General features: G+C 39.9%; 1 pseudogene; it reads right to left on the bottom strand.

The window, feature by feature from the left end:
- LOC103743950 overlaps positions 1–15,811 on the bottom strand; it is a 24,867-nt pseudogene extending 9,056 nt beyond the window's left edge.
- Positions 15,812–18,614: the final 2,803 nt, after the last annotated feature.

Here is an 18,614-nt window from a genome sequence, read left to right as displayed (position 1 = left end):
CCCAGAAGATGGACTTGAACCAGTGTCCAGTCTGCAAAGAGGAGAGTCAACACAGAGGAAACATTTCCTCCATGCTTCCAAGGAAAGCCCAGGTCAAGCAGCACCTCCTAATTTATCTTCATGTACATGGAACTGGTAAAGAAAAGCCTGAGGAGCCAGGGGCTCCCCCCAAGCCCATGTGACCCCTGAGGAACAGATCCTCATATGATCTTAAAAGTAATAATATATTGGTTTATTTTGGCCAACTGTATGGCCCTAAACACCTAAGGGGAGAGTATAACCAAAGATTAAAGTCATCAGTATATTTCTTTAAGAATTAAAGGGATTACACATCCTAGACATTAAGTTCTTGTAAGGTGTTATTTAGACAATTATTTCTCTTTGGCGATTTTGTTCTTAATAGGACAGTGCTACTCAGGTGTAGGACTTTAAATCTTGGTCTACAATACTGCAGCTGAGGGAAACAACCCACTATTGTTCGAAAATGATGGCTAGTTTGTTTTCTCTCCCTATCTAGAGGTCATTTAAGAGGGAGCTGATTCTAGCCACTCCAACAGTTATCAAAGTGCCTGACAACAAATCCCGAGTTCATCAACCATCAGTTCAGCCTTAACAGACAAAAGAAAAATGAGGAGAAACCCATTAGATGGATGATTTTGGGAGCCCTCATTAAGAAATTCCAATGGACTTTAATTTGGATATTTTCTGGTTCCCTGCCTAGAAATTGTAATACTAACTACTCTTGCCCTTACTCTTACCTTTACTTTTCTTTCACATCTCCCAGGCACCAGTCAACCACCTTCCTTTTCTCCCTGTAGTTAAGAGTTAAGCAATTTGGGAGTCTTTTAGATAGACCCACTGAAGGGGTACTATACTTGCCTCACCCTGCGTCCCTGTTCAACATGGAAGAAGCCAGAGCGGTCAGTATCCCAATTCCCCACTGGGAAATTTGGGTAACCTCTTCAGAGGATGATGTGATAAGAGTAGAAGGTAGAAATTAACTAAGCAGTTAGGGTAAAAAGACCCCAAAGAAAAGTAGCCAGTTTCTTTCTTGGCTAAAAGTCAAAATGTCCTTGGGCCTTTTAGGAAAGTACTCTGTCCCAAAGGCCAAACACATTAAAAGTATTTGGGAGCTCTTATCCCAAAAAGATTTTAGGGTTACCTCTTCAACGTAATAAAATAAAAGGTAAAAATTAGTTTAAAAGTAAAGACTCCAAAAGAAAAATGACGAGTTTCTTTCTCAAGTGAAAGCTGGAAAATTCCTTGGGTATGCTAGTGAGCTTATCTCTAAGACTAAAGATGCCAAAACCATTAAAGGGAGGTATTCATACTGTTTTTATGTAAATCACACCTACAGAGCTAAAAAAAGATACAAGGCATCTACTAGAAAACTTGCTGCTTTGGGTGAACAATGTTGATTTTATGTTAACCACTCGGGTGTAATCAGACAGTCTCTAGCTGAGGTCCACAAACACATAGAAGAACGAGAAGATGCTAGGCTCCAGCAACAAAACTGGTAGGAATCCTTATTCACAGGGTCCCCATGGTTAACTACACTTATTACAGCACTGGCAGGGCCCCTGATAATACTCTTGATTGCCTTTACATGTGGACCCTGTCTGATAAATGCCTTCCTCAGGTTCATACAAACCCAGCTATAGACCATCCAACCGATGGTCCTCCGTACTCAGTACAACCCAGTGACCCAGGAAGGCCCTTTGCCACAGACAACTGCTTGCTAACTGAAAAACATCTAACTTCTGTATAATTGCTTGCTTGGTATGGTTTAAAGATTTAACCCATGTTACAACTCAAGGGGGAAATGAAGGATCTAGGCCACACTGGCTCCATTTTTTTAGCAGCCTCCATCTTGTCAGCCTTAAGTCTCTGTTCCTAGAAACTGTAAGTCTCCTTTGCCCCGTACTTCGGAATAAGATTAGGCAAGTCCGGATATGCCTTGCTGAAACTGACCGAAATTCCTGACCATAAAAAGGCATCCAGAGGCCGATAGGGGCACCCTACTGTAAAAGGAAAAATTGAGACATTCCAGGCTGCTGACCATGACTATAACCAAAGAAATCCCCCCTCTCCCCAACAAGAAATTCAGAGTTATCCAATCAATTCAAAGGTCGCCCAGTTTGCGTGGGCTTTTTCAAGAGTACCCAGTAAAAACCCCTGCTCATTGTTGGTCAGGGTGGACTCCAGTCATTGGCTCCTGGAGTCTGTGCCCAACTGGTCATTCAAGAATTGGAATGCTCTTCAATAAAATCTTCTAAATTTCAAATTTTGGTGGGTGGTCTCCAATCATTCCCCAACCTCAGACCCAACATCTGCCTTTAGTTTTTTAACCTTATTCTATGTCAGAGACAGTAATAATAATAGAGTAGAAATTTACTTATCTGTTTAAAATGCCCATTTTAGTCCAGGTACGTAGCTCAATGGTAATATGCTGCTCTTGTGTGAGGGAGGTCCTACATTCCATCACTAGCAATTGCAAAATAAAAAACAAAGTTAACAAAACCCTGATTTTCTTTGTATGGATAAATCTGCAGCCTTGTTATTCTAAAGAGAAGGTTCTAAGCCTTTTTTGGTGCAGAAAGCACAACAGAGAAGGTAATTTCATAGATAATAGAAAGTAGTTGCTGTAGAGATATGGCAGTGTTGTGAGATGAGATTATAATACATCAGGCAATAGTGATTTGCAAATACTAATCTATATTTTCCAGAGCCATTGTCCTGAACTTCTTGCCCTATAATTATAGCTTCATGTGCAGGGAGATAACTTTATTTAGGGTCATCAAGTGCCAATGGTTGTCAATGCTGTTATTCTTATTGATCAGAACATAACAGAGTTCTGGCACTAACAGAAAGGTTAGCAGTCAAAGCTGATTTAATTAACAATAGTGATAGAACAAAACCACCCCATGTTGTTGACATCTCAGAATTCAAAACTCAGATATTTTGCCCTTCATCCTTTCAAATATCACCGAGGCAGATCAACCATGTTGTAAGACATTGACTTTTAAATACTTTATGACACAAAGAAGCTTTATTATGTATGAAATTTATTAAACCTAAGTAATCTTTCTGGAGTTACTGAAGTCTCTTAATAAGAGTTGCTATTGAGGTAGCCATCTTTGACTAGTTTGTACTTTAAAATTGTATGTTCTCCTATCAGAGATAGGGGAAATGGCTTAGAATCAAATCTGTAGTGAGATTTTCATAAGAGGTGCAATATGCCTTGTAGAAGAGGAACAGTAGTAGAGGAGCAAGTTAAGAATTCTAATTTTAAGCCAGTAAGTATTTCAGCATGGAAAAAGGAGGGGGGCTGGGGAACCTCCCCTACTTCTAGCTGAGGAGCTATTGACAGTAAATCGTTCCTGGAGAAGGGAGAATCAGTTTTGTTTAAGGGTGTAGTCCCTGGTAGGTCAACTACACTCCAGTGGATGGCCTGACACTCAAGTATATATATATATATATATATGGGCAACACAAATTGGATTCAATGGATTATTTTAAAAAAGGAGAGTAACAAACAAAGTTGGGGGAGTTGGGAGGTAGGGATAGATCTGGGAGTTTAGGAGGAAGAATGGAGGTGCATATCTTCAAAATACATTGTATGAAATTCTCAAAGAATTAATAAAAATATGCTTTATTTATTTTTATTTTATGTGTATAAGTGTATTGCCTGCATATATGTAAGTACACCTGTGTTGTGCAATGCCTATGGAGGACAGAAGAGAGACTGAAATTATGGTCGGTTGTTAGCTACTATGTAGGTGCTTGGATGTGAACCCAGGTCTTCTGCAAGAACAGCCAGTGCTCTTAACTGCTTAGCCATCTCTCCAGCCCCAAGAGATGAATTTTTTTTATTCTAATTTTAGTTCTGTCATAGTCACATGACTTTAACTCATCTAATCTGTTTTGTGTTCAACTGAATTCTTTAATTTTCTGCCTTTGGTGATGCTGTTTAGTCTCTCATCCAATATTTATTGACTATTCAAGGCAATGAGAGTACAGAGATTACAAGATTCTACTTTGAAGACTATAACTTAGTGAGGGTCACAGACAGTAAAGTAAGATATACATAGTAAGGTAAACTATAGACTATGTGCATAGAATATATTCTGGGATCACAGAGGATGGGTTGAGTTTTGCAGGTGGGATTGAAAGACATTGCAGGGAGAGGCTAACAACACAAGCAAAGAAGTGATAAGTGAGACCACAGTACACACTTGAAGAACAGTATTTGCATACAATGCTGTGATGTGAGTGCCTTCCTTTTGGGGCAACTCTCCACAGTATGAGTCTCAGCTATATTAAGAAGCGAGTTTTCACCACAGAAACTTTTGTAGCTAAGGCAGAATCATGTGTCCCAGGTTCATCCCATCAGATCTCTGTCCTCTGAGTTTAAACTGGAGCCAATGGAAAAACAAGCCCTCTCCATGGTGGCAGTAGCAGTAGCAGATGTTCTGCTGAGGCATCTAGTGCTGTTCCCAGCAAGTGCAGCTGGTGTGGCTGCACAGCAGTGGTACCTGCTGTTTGTCCACAGTCCTACCAGATACTTTCTGGGGAGTGATACAAGTTCTCTCTCATCCATCTGCTCTCCAGCTCTCGAGCATTCCTGGCTCCCATGCCTGGCTGCCTCAGCTTCTTGGGGACTTTTCTTTAGCTTAAATGAGAGTCAGTTTCTGATGTATGCAACTAGGCCTCTGATGGAGACCAACAAATTTAAAGGGGAAATGGTGTGAGGCTAGGGAGGGGGGTGTTTTTATATATCTAGGGCTGTCTGAAAAATGTTACTAAAAGTTGGTTGTAACAAGCACTGAAAGGTAATCTTTGACTAAATAGATAGGGACAAAACTCCAGAGATTTACCTAGGGAGGCCTGTGTCCACAGTTCCATGGGGACTGAAAACCAGGAATGGAGGCCTCATCCTTGGTTTGCAAAGATGGAGACAATGGGTTCATCTTTCACTGAGAGATTTATTCACATAAGTTGTTCATTATTTTTCCCATCCCACTGAAAAACGTATTTGAAACCTGCTTTTGCTACAAGGCCATCAAATACAGGATAAAAGCCTTACATTTCTACCTTCATTTTGTGTCTATTTTCTTTAATTTGGGCCACCTGCTCACCTCTGCACAAGCATATTAATCACTCAAGGAATGTGCAACTATCTTCTCTCCCTTCAATCCTGAAGGCACAGAGATAAGTCATTGTCTTAAACCTGCAGGTACTTTGTATTCTTTAACAGAAGAATCTCACAGGGTGGATCCCTTCTCCAGGAGACAGTTATCCCTGATAGTGAAGCTGCACTCTGGAGGCAAAGTACTCATGACCTGGACCGGTCCTCCTAAGCAATGGCAGTGATTATTTTTTGGGGGGCCACCTTGAAGAACCAGAACTGAGACAATGATAATCAGACCACAGCTTGACCAGGACTGCTTACTTATGCTGCTTCTTGCTCCACTGCCCCAATTCTTCCCCTGTTTAAACCTAAACTTTTGCCTATACCCCCCAAAATAGATTTAGGGTCACCTTTATTTTCTTCCCAATTGGCCACATTGAATGAATGTCTTTCTGTTTTTCACAATTATTTGTCTTTTTGACATATTGGAGATCGATGGGTGAGCTCAGCTTGTTGAGACTAAAAGTCTAAGCTTTTACCCTAAAAACTCTAGTTACACCATCTCCAAAGAGAGTTCTTGGCAAAAAAGAAGCTGCTGGCTCTTTCTTGCATGTAAATATCCAGATTAGCTCTTTTCTTGACTTTCCTGTCCTACAGTGTGAACCTCTTAATTATAGATTAACATTTAGCTTTTGTTATATCATTCCAGGAGAAAAACCTGGGGCATGGGGAACCATAGAGGGTTTTGTTTTGTTTTGTTTTTTTATTTTATTTTATGCATGTATTGCCTGCATGTAGGTAAGTGTACCCGTGTTGTTGAATACCTGTGGAGGTCAGAAGAGGCTGTCGAATCCCCTGGGACTGGAGTTATGGACAGTTGTTAGCTGCCATGTGGGTGCTGGGTTTCAAACCTGGGTCTTCTGTAAGAATGACCAGTGTTCTTAACTGCTGACCCATCTCTCCAGCCCCAAGTTATTTGTTTTTAAATGAATAGCAACAACCTGTCTCTACTCTTCGTTTATGCATTCAAGATAATGTTAATCAACATGGCTAGATAGAAAGAAATGGTCAACGTGTTCACATATCTGGAGACATCAGTAGATTGGAGGTAACAGCTTTCAGGAAGTGATAGAGGAAGGACAGGGACTAAGAAGTTGAAGTGGTGACAAAGAAAGATCAGAAGTCTTAACAAGGCACTAAGAAAAGGTTTTGCCTGTAGGGAAAAAACTAGCAAAGAACTGAGAGTTTAACACCTGGAGAATATACATTGTCAGGGACAGTCTAATCCTTTGATCAGGAAATTAGAGTGTGCATGATTTTCATATTGAGCTTCATTCATGACAACAAATATTGTGCTTCTATACTGGCCAGGTACTGGGCTAGGTTCTGAGGATATAGCAGTAAAGCAAGGTAAGCAAAAGTCCTGCTCTCGTGATCAAATATTCCAATGGAAGAAAAAGATGAACTGTGTGAATCAGGTAAAGATAAGTTTAATTGGAATGAAGCAAAACAGGAAGAAGAATCTAGAAAATATCAGAAGTCAGCTGGGTATTAATTTTTGATGGTTGGTAGTTCAGAAATGTCTATCTGTCCTAGAGATGGAAAGCAGAATGGCAGTTAACAGTGCTGGGAGTAGAGGTGACTGGGGGAAATTACTGTTCAATGGACAAAGGGTTTCAACTTCTTCCTTCTTGGTGCTGGGAATGGAACCCAGGGCTTTGTCCATGTTGGGTAAGTGCTCTGCCACCAAGCTACAAGAGGTTCAAGTTTTCAAGATGGAAATGTTCTGGATGGCTGGGGGGGGTCTGAAGATGAATAGCAGCGATTGGACATACAGTACTATGAAGCTGCTTAATGTAGTTATATACTGAAAAATGGCTACGGTGGCAAGTTCAGCTTATGTGAATTTCACTACAGTTGAAAAAACAAGCATGCATAGACTTCTCTGTTAAAGAGAAGAATTTGAAGAAAGATTGAAGAAAGTGGAGTGAGCGATGCAAATGTGGGAAGAGCCTGGTAGAATAATAGTGTCCCTGGATACAACCCCAAATTAGACTCAAGGAAGTGGGGAAAAACACATTTGTTTATAAAGTTTTGGATATGTCAGGCTATGCTAAAGCATAAACACTGCCATTCTCCTGCCTATACAGAGAGACATGCACTCTTTACAAAAGAGCACAGGAACTCTTAAGAACAAACAGATCTGTGAGGCCCAGGTCAGCTGCTGATGAGACTTCCCCTTTTCCTCCCAGCACACATGTGCGTTCTCCTAGCCAGCCTGGGAAGGCTGACCACAGGTTCTGGTGTGAGAGCTGAGGAGATACTTGAGAAATACAGAGTCAAGATGTCTCTGTCCTGATTCTTCCATTTCCTACTTAGGACCCTCAGGTCTCTGTACTGGGAATGATAATTATATTGAATATATGTTAGCTGTTCTTTTGTGACCCATAAGCCACAATTCTTACAATGTATACATAAAAGACAGGGAGCTGTAGAGAAGGAAGAGGATTTTGCCATCTACAAAAGAACAATAACAACATCAACAAAAGAAACAGAAAACCAAATATACTCAATGGAAAGGAATACCCAAGTTGATTGACAGCATGAAATGCTGTCAATTGTTCAAAGGCGGTGAGGTACCCATGTTCTGTTCAGTTTTCTAAGCCTTGTTTGGGGTCTGACCAATGTATGCAACTTATAGAGAAGCTGGCAATAATGGGCAGACTTTTTCAGTGCAAACTGAGGCTTTCCTGCTTTGGTCTATTTTTTCCAGAATTTCCTTACTTTCTGGGAGATGAGGTTGTCTGTAACCCTGTTTTCTAGCTCTTTAAGTTATCAAGACCATGATTCTTTTTTCACCTTAACCTTAGTTACCTTATGCCAACTAGGATTTGCTTCAGTTCCTGTAAGAGTAGGAAACTCACCTCCAGGTGATGAATCTCTTTCAGTTTTTTGTCTTCTTTCCAGTGCCTTACTTTTTCTATTTTTCCAGAAATGTGTGTGTGTGTGTGTGTGTGTGTGTGTGTGTAGCCTGATTCAGTGAAAACCACATAACTAGATCCCTCTCCAGCTTTAATGCCTCTGTTCTTCACTGTAGTTTCCCTTGCATGCACCCTAAACTTCTTTGCCCTTTCCTCCTATCACCATACTCACCCAGACAATTCCCAAGTTTGGTCTATCTCTCTGTCATCTAGCTAACTGTCTATCTATCTGTCTTTCTATCTATCATCTATCTGCCTATTTGTCTGTCTGTCTGCCTGCCTATCATCTATCATCTATCTGTTTATCTGTCTATGTCTGTCTGTCTGTCTATGTATCATCTATCTATCTATCAATCAATCAATCTATCTATCTCTCTATCTATCATCTATCTATCAATCACCTATCTATTATCTATCTATCATCTAATCCCTCTATCAATACATTTAATTAAATACATCTATCTGATCTGAAACAACATCCATACATTTAATTAAATACATCTATCTGATCTGAAACAACATCCAAGAAGTTGTTTGCCTGGATAGAAAGACAAATCCAAGCTCAAGCTGGTCTTACTTTGAAGTCATGACCTAATAGAACTAGTGCATCTAGGTCGATCCCTTATCCTATTCTCCTATGTAACTTGGCTCATATTGTCTTCTTTTTCATCAATGCCAATATCCATCTGTCATGTTTCACTCTTGGTTGTTATTTATTTGATGATATAATAAAAGCAATAAGAAAAAATCCACATCATCCAACTATTTTTCCCTACACCAATGAATTTTGCCTTCCCTCTTGTTACAGTATCTCTGTCCATGAGGTATCCCTTGAGCACAAGTTCCCATCCTTACTTCCTTATTGGCAAAGAACAATTGTTCTCTTTCTCTGGTAATGTGACTTTTTCTTCTACACTTTACTATTTATATCAGTATACAAACACATTATTATATTACCCAACTTAAGAAAAAGCAAAGCTTGTCAGAGAGTTTGTGTGAGTCACAGTTTTCTGTCAGTTCAGCACTAGGATGGCCATGTTTCTGCTCCCTATTTCTCAACTACTGTGGGGGATTAGACCTTTAACTTCCTCACTCCACTTTTATCTTGAAGCAAAGGTGAAAAAATGAATTCTTTAAGGTTGATTGTAATGCTGCAGCTTGACTTGACTGTAGCCATTTTAGCCATGACAGTCATTTTGCTTCTAGATGCCCTGGCCTGCATTCTAAACCCTTCAGAATAGATAGGTAGAATGGTTAATTTAATCACATGTTTTGTCCAGGCCAATCACAGACTATTTTTCTTTTTCTTCCTTTATAAAGCAATTGCTCTGATTTATTATTTTTATTTATTTATTTATTTATTTATTTATTTATTTATTTATTTATTTATTTATTTATGTCACGCCATCTCCAGTGGAGCCCATGTGAGATCCTCCACGGGTTGAGGCTGAAACTTCAAGGAAGGTTGCCTCTTGGAACTGGCAATGCAAAGAAGATCTTCAGTGTACTTGGCTGTATTTTGCTTGTTATTATCTTTATGACTGTCATTTTTTTATGGGTATTTAGGAACTCGCTTTTTTCAGATGACCTTGTCTCCTGATGTACCTTTTCTGCTTAAAGCTATAATAGAAGCTGCTAGAAATAATCAGTTATGGAATATCATGGACAGAATAGAACAAGCAGAGCTAATGTTAGTAAGTCCTAAAGGTGATGTATTTTCTACAGGACAGACAATTCATGGAAAAGACCCTAATTCTGGTACTAGGAGAAAAAGAAAATTACCACCAACTGTTATGACTAATTTTGGTCTGGCTTATGTTTTGGCAGGAGGTAGATTATGGCATCCACTGAGAGGGAAAGAAAGTATGTGTAAAATTCCAGTACCTACGGATGAACCACTGCCTTTTACAGGAGCATATGATGAGGAAGGGATTAATATAGGAGGAAAAAGGATTTCTTGGTATTCATTACAATTCATGGACAGACTTGACAGACCTAGGCCACCTTGGTGTGTGCTTACTAAGGAACAAAAGGAGAGCATACAGAGACAATTGAAGAACGTGTTTATTTCTTGGAGAGAAAGATGGGATAATTATATTTATAAGTCCCATACTTGGAAGGGTTTCATAAGAGTTACAGGATTAGAATGGGATGCTGATACTGCTTGGGGTTTGGGACAGCATAATGAACAGGGAAAAACAAACAGCAGATATAAAGCAACAGTATTGTGAATCACCTGGAATTCAAATAGAAATACTAATGATTACAGAGCTAACATTGAAAGCACATATTGGTTTGAGGTCATCTCACTGTGTAACCACAAAATATAAACTTTAAAAGTCTCTAATGTGAACTCACCAAGATGAAAATCAGGAAACTTTCTGTTTAACATTAGCCGATGCTTGTTAATAGCATGCTTTGGCAATGTATTTTGATTGACCTGTGTTTAGCTTTTGTTTCTGAAATCAAAACTCTTAGAAAAGATTAATTGCAGAAAAAATGGCTTATGGATGTAATCATGTAATTTTGTAACATATAATCTGAGCCCTGCAACTGCAAAAATACACTCAGACCTTCACCAAACTTCTGTGTATTGGTCTGTTTGTCATTCGCCGAATCCTTGTCCACCCTTTTGGGGACCCTGCTCCCGTCGGACTGAACTGCTCTGGTCTGGGCTGGTCCATCGCATATTTATTTATTTATTTGTTTATTTATTTATTTATTTGTTTATTTTATTTATATATTTATTTATTTTTGGCAGGGCTGGAAATGGAATTTAGGGCCTGGTACATGCTAGGCAATCCCTCAACCACTGAGCCACATCAATCTCCAGACCTCTTCCTCTGCTCCTCTCCTCTTGTTTCCTTCTCTCCTCCAACCATCCCCTTCCCCTCTCCTTTTCCTGTCTCTCTTCTCTCTTCTCCACTCTTCTTTCTTCTTCCTTCCCTCTCCCTCTCTCTTTCACTGTGTCTCTCTAATCCCAGGCTGGCCTAGAACTGTTGATTATCCCGACTTAGCCTCAGAGTACTGGGATTTCATACTTCTGCTACCATTCTGGATTCTGTCAAACTTTAAAAATGTTTTTATTTATTATTTTTATTTATGTGTATGAGTGTAGTGCTTGCATGTGTGTAAGTGCACCCATGTCCTGCAATGCCCAAGGAGGTCAGAAGAGGGCATCAGATTTCCTGGAACTGGAGTTATGGACAGTTGTTAGTCACCATGTGGGTGCTAAGGACTGAACCTAGGTCCTCTGCAAGAGCAGTCAGTGCTCTTAATGGCTGAGCCTTCTCTCTAGTCCTGTCAGACTGTTTTTTAATTGATGTCTTGATGTATTAATAGTTTCCGAGAAAGTTCAGGTGCATTCCAGTTCACCTACTTCGGTCTGTTTTATCATTATACTCCTCTTTTTCACAGTGCTGGGATCCTCTTCACTTGATATCTCAGGATTGTTACAGCATGTACCAACAAACAGTAAAGAACATGCTGGCATATATTCGCCAGAAGTCTACTGTGTCAATGTGCAGGAAAGGACAGAATCAAACATATCACTAGATCAGAATGCTTCATACCTTGCTTTGTGAGAAATAGATAATTTAAATTCAAAGTAATTGTTTTCCTCCATGAACATTAGCAATATAGAGTTTTACTAGGCCTGTAGCTCAGTGGTAGACACTTGTGGAGCTTGAGTTCAATTCCTAGCATCAGGAAAAAAATGCATGTGTGCATACGGGTGTGTGTGTGTCTAGGGGACATTACCTTTATGTGTGTTTGCGTGACAGAGGCTCATACTATGTAGTTCAGGTTGGTTTTGAATGTGTAATCTTCCTGCCTCAGCCTCTCCTATGTTGGAATTATAAGCGTAAACCACCATGCCCAACTTTTAAAACAATTATTATTTATTTAGAGAGTTATGTGTATTTTGCCCACATTTATGTAAGTGTACCACGTGTGTGCAATGCCCATGGAAGCCAGAAGAGGGTGCCATATCTTCCAGAACTGTAGTTATGGATGGTTAACAACCATGTGGGTACTGGGAACCAAACCCAGGTCCTCTGCAAGAGCCACTAGAGCTCTTAACCCTGAGCCATCTCTCCTACCCCATCCATGCCCAACTTTTAAACAATTTTTGAATTGGCTTTTCTCAATAGGCTCAGTTTATTCTTGATTCCCACAGACTTCCAAGTCATGTTTCATGGGCTGGAGGGACAGCTCGGCCTCTAAAGGATCAGGCTAACAAACAAGTCATGTTTCACTCTGACCTATCTGGCCTACTGATAGAGATTCTTGATCCTGCACCCTGTTAGTCCACAGTACTTCTACATGCCCTTCTTCCTTATCCTTGATGTATATAACATCTATTTTCACTCAGGTGGATGGTTTTAGCAGATTCTCAATTCATTCAGTTGTTTCTACTCTTTCCCACTACAATTTTTCATTGTTTATAGAACAACTTTAAGCTTCTACAACTGTCATTCAAGGCTAAGAGAAATCTAGCCAATATGTTAGCCTCAATTCCCCAGTTACTGATAAGCTCTGGCTAACTCATCTGTTAGTACTCAGCTGTTATTAGGTGTTAAGCTGATCATACTTCTCCTTTCTGGTCTTCATGTGTAAACATGACCTCTTTCAAGCATGGAATCTTCTTCCTTATACTGGAGCAACAATTTGCTTCCTAACATCCCCAGGGCTTTGGTACACTTTGAAGTTTTCTCCATAGTTTGCTGTATATTACTATCTTATTTGTATGTACTTCAACTTTCTTTTTAGAACTTGAACTTCCTGAAAGTAAAAATGTCTTATTCTTTACTCTTTTATATTACTTGCTATACTTTAACCATACTTAGTAAATGTTTTGGTTTTATTGTACTTTATTATATAATTAAGTACATAAACCTGTGTTGGATTCAGATTGAGTTAATCAATGATAAAATGAAATCACTAGACTTTTTCATGTAACAAAAAGTAAATGTTTAAAAAAAGGCATCACTGAGCTGGGAGATGGCTCCACAAGTAAAATATTTGCTCTGTAATCATGAGAACCTCAGTTTTGATCCCCAGAACCCACTTAAAAATCCAGGTGTTGGGGCTGGAGAGATGGCTCAGCAGTTAAGAGCACTGGTTGCTCTTGTAGAGGGCCCAGGTTCTATTCTCAGCACCCACATGGTGGCTAACACCCATTTGTAACTCCAGTTCTAGGGGAATTTGATGCCCTTTCTGACCTCCATGGACACTGCATGACATGGGTGCACTTACATACATGCAGGCGATACACTCATACACATAAAATAAAAATAAAAATATATTTATATATATTTGCGTATGTGTGTATTTATATATATTTATGTGTATGAGTGTATTGCCTGCATGTAGGTAAGTGCACCCATGTCATGCAATGCCCACAGAGGACAGAAGAAGCTGTTGGATCCCCTGGAACTGGAGTTATGGATAGTTGTTAGCTGCCATGTGGGTGCTGTGATTAGAACCCGTGTCTTCTGCAAGAACAGCCAGCATTCTTAACCCTGAGCCATCTCTCCACCCCCAATAAAATATTTTTTAAAACCAGGTGTGATCACATGTATCTGTAACCCTAGTGCTAGGGGCAGGGGTGTAGAGACAGATGGATCCCTGGAGCTCTCTGATCAGCCAAGCTAGCAAGTTGGTTAGCTCCAGGTTCAGTGAGAAACTCTGTCTCAAAAAATAGGGTGGAGTAGAATAGAACACCTTGTAATAGCCTGAGCTCCTCCATTTTGTGTACGTTTAACTGGCTAAAACTATAAAATCTAGTCTGTTAAAAGACCCACCTTTCCAGTTTCACTGGTCAATCACCTGGTCATAGGACCACCCCTAAGAAAATGGTTTACCTTATGTTATGAAGGGCAGAATACCTATTGCATTTAACGAGGTAGCTAAGTTTTCCTGCCTGGAATCCTGCCTCCTAGCACAGAACTTCTGGGTCAGCCACAGTCATATAGTCTGTAAGTCTTCCTGCTTTTCTGAATTCTTTGAAAAAGCATAATCTTTCCTTTTCTTCTCCTCTTACTTTCTCTAACGCTTCCTTCTATCAGCCATGTGTCTGTCCTCTATGCAGGCTGTAAACCTGCATGGCTGCATGGCTTTCTTTCCTTCTCCCCACCATTCTCCTCCTCAAGGCAGCTGCCAAGATGACCAGATTGCCTGCTGAGGATTTTTCTTTAAAATTCTACTAGAATTGTAAAAGCATGAATCTTGTACCAAGGACTTTACCTTTAAAAAATTTCTGGCCCCTCCCAGTTAGGGCAGCATTTCCAAAATTAGCTTAGAGAGTGCTGCTCCTGGCCAGCTAAATAGATTTTGCTGATTTGGAAATTTTTGAGTCTGAGTGGTCCTTCCCATTGGTCCCCAACTCTGTAACCCCCTAATTTGCTCCTCTGGCCTCCATTTTCACTCCCACACCCAAAAAACTAAACATAAATAAAAATGGATGGGTCAAGCCTGGCATGGCATGCCTTTAATCCCAGGACTTGGGAGGGAGAGGCAGGCAGATCTCTGAGACTGAGACCAGACTTGTCTGCATAGCAAGTTCCAGGCCAGCTGGGGCTGTCAAAAAAAAAAAAAAAGATATGTTCAAATATACAAGTTCAATGAACTAGTTTATTGAAACTATTATTTTTGGTAGGAAAGATGATCTTTCTGCTGCTCTCTCAATTGATCACCAAGGTGATTGAACTTCAGAAAACTCAGATCACTAATTACTATGAAAGCCACAGATGACTATAAAAGCTTTGATGGAAAAGATTAAAGTCTCAGTGTGAATCAACGTGTGAATACTGTCTACTGGCAGCCTAACAACTTACTTTGGAGGATAGAGCACTACTTTTAATATTAGCATAAACCATGATATTTTTGTGCTGGAATGTGAGAGTTTGAAATACCAAACTTATTTTAATCATAGCCGCAAGCTCTTACTTTACACAGTCACAATTTCTGTGATTTATGGAAACCCTATAATTCACATTTTTTCTAAGAGGGACTATTTTTTTAATTAAAAAATTTTATTGGATTTTCTTGTATTTCATATACAAAATCATCTTTATAGCTCCTTCCCCTTCCCCTTTGGCAATCTTCCCATAGTCCCCCAACTAGAGTTCATACATTCTGTCATTTGTATTAAGGCCTATTAGGGACATTTTAAAATTGGAACAGTTACATGCAAGCAGGCTTATAATAATCTCATCTTGTGAAAGTTTTGGTGACCTGCAATTGTACCACAAGAATCAGCAGCTGTTATCATGCATCTCTCATTGTAGATAGGAAGAGAACTAATATCTACAGGGCTTTCATTTACATGTGCTCAATATTTGTGTGCAAGCTCAATTGTCAAAAAAAAAAAAGGAAAAAGAAAAAAAATTAAGTGTGGTTAGATTTTTCCCAGATGAATTTTATCCCACATATTAGATACATGTAGCCTATGGAAAAGAGAACATCTTCCACCTGTCTCTGTATCATTCCATCTTAGTCTCAGGAAGCTTTTTGCAGTGATGGAATATTATGGCGAGTGCGCTGGGCTCTCGGGGTCCCTGCGCGCACTCCCAGAATGGCACGGTGGGTCCGCGGGCTTCTCCACCGGGCGCCTGTAGGATGGCGGGTCTGGCTCTCGGGGGTTGCTGGTTCTCCACTGCTTCCCTCTGTCTTCCGTGGCTCTCTGCTGCTGGAGCATTGTCCAGCCGTGTTTTCGCCCTTATTTTACCCGTGTACTTTCCTCAATATGCGAGATCCACCAGCCGCTGGACCATGAGGGAAAGTAAGGGGCAGCTGAAGCTAGGGCTCTGTGAGTCGGTGACGGAGGAATGCTACCCCCCAGGGAGACTAGATTTCAGGCATGAGACACAGACTCAGTCCAGTCAGGTTCAGTGCTACAGCTCTTTATTCCAAGTCTCAGTGACCCAGTTCCTGGTCTAGCTCCAGCTCCGCTTCTAGCTCCAAATATTGAGAGAAGACTGGAATATTTATACCATGGGGGTAGTGGTAAAAGCTTTGGCTGATAGATACTTTGTGAGACATTCCATTTGCATATGGAAGTGGGTTCCTGCCATGCTGCCAGACCACTGACTGCCTGAAAAATCACACAGGAAAGCATGGTATTTCCAGAGCCAGAGGCCATGTTTTCTATGGCGGCTACTTCAAAGGAGAGTTAGGAAGATGCCAGGTACTCTGCTGAAAGGAGTCATCTGCATATGAAACCGAGCCCATGGGCCACCCAGACATGGAGAGACTACAACTTCACAGCAGGGGTCCCCAACAGAATATGCACTTACTGACTTTGTGTCATAAAGATGCTAGAGATATAAAATTGTAGTACTAAGCGAGATGCACAGAGGAACAGCATATAGTGACAGTCAAATTAGGAGTCCTTTATTAACAGCCAACGGTGAGAGGGGGCTACTGCCCCAAAGAACTCTTGACCCCAAGGAGAAGTAGGGCAGGGTGTATAAAGCTTAAAACCACAATTATATCATGCCAGGGGCAAAGCCAATAGCCATAGTTACATCAGATCACCATAGTTACACCAGACCAGGGGCAGGTCAGTTAACAAAGAGGTTTTTGGTTAACAAAGAGTTTATATCAGGAAAAGACAAGTTTCTCAAATTGCAGAAACAATGGGCTCTATGGAGACGCAGATACCACTGGTGGAAGGAGAGAACTGATTCCTACAAGTTGTTCTCTGACCTCCATACATGCATCATGGCATTGGGCCCCACCACTGATCAATGTAGAAAAAATTTAAAGGCTGCCAAATATTGTATTATATAAATCCACAACTTGTAAAGCAAGTTTCTTGATGCTAGACCTTCATGCAGTCTTGATTTTTAAAGCTTACTGTGCTTTAGATCTTATATAAGTGATTATTGTTTCTCTGGTATATTCAATTAATTTAATCCAGAGAATGCAAACCATCCTTAATTATCTGACAATTAGAAAAAAAGCAAGATAAAACAAAAACACTTTCCCTCAACCCCACATCCCACTGCATCTATCTCTTTATTACTCTTTTTTCTTACACAGTCTGAACTAACATACCAGTATTTTACTGGGACTAACCAATTGTACCATTCAGTCTTTTCAGGAATCTATCATCTTCTGTGGGAGGTTAAGCTATAAGGATGTCTTGGGCATATTAACATTTCTTGATTTCCACTTTCAATTATCTCCTTAAACTTCCAATGTCACCTATACAATTATATCTCCAAATACATCACTAGTCCATAATAGTTATGACATCCACACATTCACCTGATATTTCTATATCAGCATCTCATCTTTTCTATGATGTTCTATGATGAAGAACCATCTTTTCTATGGTTCTATGTCAGTGTTTTCTGCTCCTGGAAATGGCACTATAGTACATGTAATTGGCTAAGCTTTCTCCTTTTTTCCATACCTAATCTATCATGAAATGTTATTGACTTTATTACAAAACATTTCTCAATCTACCCAGTTTTTTCTACTTTTAGAGCCACTATGCTAAAAGATCTCTCTGTCTTCTCTCTCTCTCTATCTCTCTCTCCCTGAGTATATTTGTCTTTCTTTCTATCTACCCACCCATAGAGAAAGAGGGAGAGATGGAATCTTATTATGTTGCTCTGGGATTAAGAGATTCTCTGGTTTCAACCTCTTGAGTAGCTGGGACTACAGTGTCATCATGGTTGGTTTTAAGATAACTGTTTCTCATCTAATCTAATTAGTAATCCATTAACTAGTCTTCCTTCATCTATTGTCAATCCAACTCTTCTTCATATGTTAGGCGGAATGGACTTTCCCCCTGAAAACACAGCTCTGATAGTACTCCCATCTACCTAGAATTTTTAATACGTTATGCACTGGTCTTGTGCCAACAGCCTTATCATGGCCTACTTTTCTCAACACCTCTTTTATTCCTTCACTTTTGGACACACACTCTAAAGATAGCTGTTGTTTGGGTTTCCCGAACATTCCATGTACTACAGGGTTCTTACACATTCTATTCTTTCTACCTAGAATACTCTTCATCTTTCATCCTCTTGCATCTATTTTTTAATTTTTAATTTTATTTGAGAGTAGTTTATTAAGTATACTAAATAAATTGTGGAGGAAGCAGGCCAGTGGAGCTATGAAGATGTGACCCCAGAAAAGAAGGATTGGTAGATCTGTATTTGCTTGCTCAGGGTTGGGGCTCTTAATGTTTCCCCTGCTATGGGGAGTGTGATCACCTGCTTTATTAGCACCCCTGGAAAGGTGTGAGTGAGGACTGCTTTGGGTAAAGCAATGGGCCAAGGAATAACTAGATTACTGCCTGCCTCATCTTTTGGTTAGTAGTAAGAATGGTTTTCTATCTTTAGAGCACTTTTCTCTAATTTTAATTATACATATCTAAGTATCATTATTTGAAAATATTTAAGAAATATCTGTGTCAATTATGCATGTAGATAAAAACATGTAATTCTATAATCCCCACAAGGGGGAAGATGAGGCAAGAGAGCTAC

Source organism: Nannospalax galili, unplaced genomic scaffold, assembly GCF_000622305.1.
Source record: "Nannospalax galili isolate Female #2095 unplaced genomic scaffold, S.galili_v1.0 scaffold1943, whole genome shotgun sequence".
Taxonomy (NCBI): domain Eukaryota; kingdom Metazoa; phylum Chordata; class Mammalia; order Rodentia; family Spalacidae; genus Nannospalax; species Nannospalax galili.
This window is presented reverse-complemented; position numbering and strand designations above follow the sequence as displayed.